Source organism: Sardina pilchardus, chromosome 9 (genome assembly GCF_963854185.1).
Source record: "Sardina pilchardus chromosome 9, fSarPil1.1, whole genome shotgun sequence".
Lineage (NCBI taxonomy): Eukaryota > Metazoa > Chordata > Actinopteri > Clupeiformes > Clupeidae > Sardina > Sardina pilchardus.
This window is the reverse complement of record NC_085002.1, coordinates 564,021-568,089: the sequence shown is the minus strand read 5'-3', so window position 1 is coordinate 568,089 and position 4,069 is coordinate 564,021. Positions and strand designations below refer to the sequence as shown.

General features: G+C 49.9%; 1 protein-coding gene across 2 annotated transcripts in view; it reads right to left on the bottom strand.

Annotated features, from left to right (window-relative positions):
• Positions 1-721: 721 nt before the first annotated feature.
• The window catches only part of foxj3 (forkhead box J3), an 89,035-nt gene continuing 85,687 nt past the window's right edge, over positions 722-4,069 (bottom strand). For both annotated transcript variants that reach the window (XM_062545183.1, XM_062545184.1), the window contains one exon: positions 722-4,069. This exon is cut by the window's right edge and continues 1,428 nt beyond it. The gene's annotated coding sequence lies outside the window, so the exon portion shown is untranslated.

Sequence of the window (4,069 nt, the reverse complement as noted above, 5' to 3'; positions counted from 1 at the left end):
TGTGTGTGTCTGTGGATCAGTCATGAACCAGAGGAAGAAGAAAGAAGCTCACAAACACGGCAGCCATTCCACAGTGAAGTTAACATATTTTATTTCTTTTAAGTGCCACTCATGCATATCGGAGGGGAGGGGCAGGGGGAGGGGGCAGGGGGGTCGGACTGGAGTAGGGAGGGGCGGGTGGAATTGACGATCCTATCATTTTACAGCACTAAACTGATACAGAGAGCAGCGGGGCACAGGCGGGCCGGACTGGGGCAGAACCGGGAAGAACCGGGCAGAACCGGGCAGAACCGGACAGAACCGCCCGCTGGGCCGCTGGCCGGGGCACAAAGTAAGAAACCGTGCAACAGAATGGGCTGGGAGGGCAACAGAATGGGCTGGGAGGGCAACAGAATGGGCTGGGAGGGCAGGAAACAACAGATACCAGAGATGACAAAGACAAAACGCCAAAAAAACGAAACAAAAAAACAAAAACAAAAAAACAAACAAACAAACAAAAAAAGAAAAAACAGAAAACATCATAGAAACACTGAAACACTGAATGCGGAACCATCGTACAGGTAAAAGGTAGTGTCACACAAGAAGCGATTTTCATCACATATATACAATATAGATATATACATACGGCATCTCCCTCTGCGCTCCACAATAACAAAATACTCTGTACTCTTCCCCCCTGTTTGAGTCTGCACCCCCCCCCCCCCCCCCCCCCCCCCCGAGGAACAAGAGGACGACTGTAGAGACATTTATTTACAGTAAGCACAACACCAACATTGAAGAAAAGAGGCCTCCGACACACACCACTATGCCTGGGCAGACTGCTTTCACCATCACCACTATGGCACAGTCTCTGTGCCGTTGCTATGACGCTCGTCTGAGGGCCAGTGTTGCCAGGGCGATCTCCTCATGACCGCCCTGGTCTGGCTCCACCGTAATCTCTCTTGCACGCGCATCTCCACAGTAGCAAAAATGAGTTGTCATCAGAGACGGTTACATCTCGCACACAAAGATACGTACAGAAAAGCTCTCTCTCACACACACACACACACACAAAGGGACTATACACACACACACACACTTAAAACTGACTGATCCAACAGACGTTTCTCTTTCTCTGCCTAATTCTGGCTAATCGAGACTATTAGTAGGCAGTTCATTTCCCAAGTTCCTCCAATCACGTTGCCATCAGCAGAGCCATTCCACCAATCACTGGGCACCAGATGCTTTAGATCCTCTCTGATTGGACACTGGAGAAGATGTAGACAACATTGTGCTTTTATTCTCACGTCTGCCAAGCAGGCTGTTCCAGGCTGTGGGACTGGTGAGTTTCGTTTCACGTCAGCTAACACTGGTGCCAGTTTGACTAATGGGGCAGTTTGGTGAATTTAGTTTCACTTTCATTACATGGTGATACTTGGCCTTTGGCCGTCACGGAGCAAGTGCCCTTCCAGCTCAACATAATTGCCCCCTTAAGTGCTGTGAGCGCAGAGCTGTGTGAGGTTCTGATTGGAGACGAGGAGACGGACGGGCGGATCGATTCTCCTCTCTGCTGCAGCGGTGTGCCCTGGGGGCGGGGCTAGATCCTCTACCACGCGTCGAGACGACGCTCACGCATCATGGTGCTTTCGGACGTGATCAAACTGATTGAAAGCCACAGACCCATTGGCTGTGTCCGTAACGATAAAAGTCCTGCCTTCTAAGATGCCTTCGTTTTGACGAATTTTAAAGGCAGCATAGATGTATCCTTCATGCTGCCTTTGACATCCTGAATTCCATCTGATGATGAGCAGCTGCTGGTAACTAGATGTCAAGATCTGTGCAGTCCAACGCTGTTATGCTTTCTGGCATCACGGCAATAGCGGCCTGCTTTTGATATCTTGCTAGGCCGTCTGAAACAAGTTTACAACTGATAACTTGATGGCTCTACGGCAAGCGGCTCGCTAGACAGCAGAAGGCAACAGGAAGCAGGAAACTGCCTTCTGATTCTGACACGGCTACTCGTGGCAGCCCAGGCAACGCAGAGGCTGGCAGGACGACTACCGCCACACGGCAACGCAACAGGAAGTGCAGTGTGCCCTTGTATGTTGGCACTCCGAAGTGGTAACTGGGAATGACGTCACATGTGAGTAAAGACCAAGTTGGATGCATTTCCAGGTGCTATAGCAACTGTCTGTTGTTAGTGATTGTTGCCGCATATAGAAATGCCAGTTTGTAAGGAGGCATTGAACAGTATTCTACTCGCATGTCACGCCAGATAGAGGCTGCACACTGCCGCTTCTGTTCCTGCTTTAACGAGGTGTCCACAGGACACAGCGGCTCATCTATGGGGCTCACTTCCTGTTAACGGGGGCGGCCATCTTGGAGATCCACACTCGGGGTACTCGGGGTGCGAATGAGCTGACGAGTAGGAATCACTCGGGGATTGCAATATCCTGCTCATAACTGGGAAAAACAACTGGGAAAATGACTTACTACTACAAACTGAATGGACCACCAACTCACATCTCCTGGTTTCAACACTCTACATCAGGGGTGTCAAACTCATAGCAGGCAGCGGGCCGGATCTGCTGGGACGAGACCTGGTGGGGGCGGTCATCACCGTCGCCGTCATCATCTCTCTGCATTGGCATCAGAGTTGTGTTTATTGATATTATATTATATATTATTGATATACTCCTCCGTTATACCTACTGAAGAGCAAATCTCTTGAAGCACCAAACACTTCATTGTCAGTTTTTGACCTTCCTTCTTGAGGATGAATTGGTTTGCTAGGTGTAATCAATTGTTCCCTCATACTCAAAACTAGCCTGGCTATCACCATACTAAGCTCAATCTTTTAAGACTGAACATTAGTCTGGGGAGTCTGTGCTTTATTTCTACTGCACAAGAGGCGTGATCAGTGGGCATCGTTCACATGACTCCGTAAGTATTTGGATAGTCCTTCAACCAATCAGACCAACGATCGGGGTGCGCCTGGTGGCTAAGCCAGTTTGTGATTGGACCAGGCAAACCTGGCCAGGAAGCAAGAGAGAGAGATGTGCAGGTGTCCAGTCTGAACTGCAGGGCCAGCGTAACCATGACACCATAACATCATGACCCCTGCATGACCTGCAGGGCCAGCGTAACCATGACACCATAACATCATGACCCCTGCATGACCCCTGCTGGTCAGCGTAACCATGACACCATAACATCATGACCCCTGCTGGTCAGCGTAACCATGACACCATAACATCATGACCCCTGCTGGCCAGCGTAACCATGACACCATAACATCATGACCCCTGCTGGCGAGCATGACCTGCGCGGGCCTTCCGCTTGACACCCCTGGTCTGGACTCTGCCCCTCTCTTTGGCACTAATGTCTCTCTGAAAACCTGTACACACACGTTCTGTGTCTCACACACACACACACACACATTAACACGTCATCAGCATAAGGGAGCTCTTAGATGGGCATCATGATTAGTTCTGGGCACATTGGCAGGAAACACACAGTTCACTGCCCACCAGGAGAGAGTGTGTGTGTGTATGTGTGTGTGTGTGTGTGTGTGTGTGTGTGTGTGTGTGGGAGAGATGCCACAGACCCTGCCAGTTTGAGATGTGCATGATTAGAGTGTGACTGTCCAGATCACCATAGCAACCCAAAAGCAACAAAGACGTTCTGATTGTCTCTGGGCCATCAGCACAAACCTGCCCCTGTGCAAATTCATTCTCTAGGAAGCACACACACACACACACACACACACACACACACACACACACACACACACACACACACACACACACACACACACACACACACACACACACACACACACACACACACACACACACACACACACACACACACACACACACACACACACACACACACACACACACACACACCTCGGAACCCTGTGCAACTGCTTTGTGCTCATCTCTGATCATTACTCCACTTTACACCCAATAGTCTGGTGTACAAGCATCACATGCATAATCTCACACTCACTCACACACACAGACACACACACACACACAGACACACACACACACACACACACACACACTACACGTCTGCAGTGCAG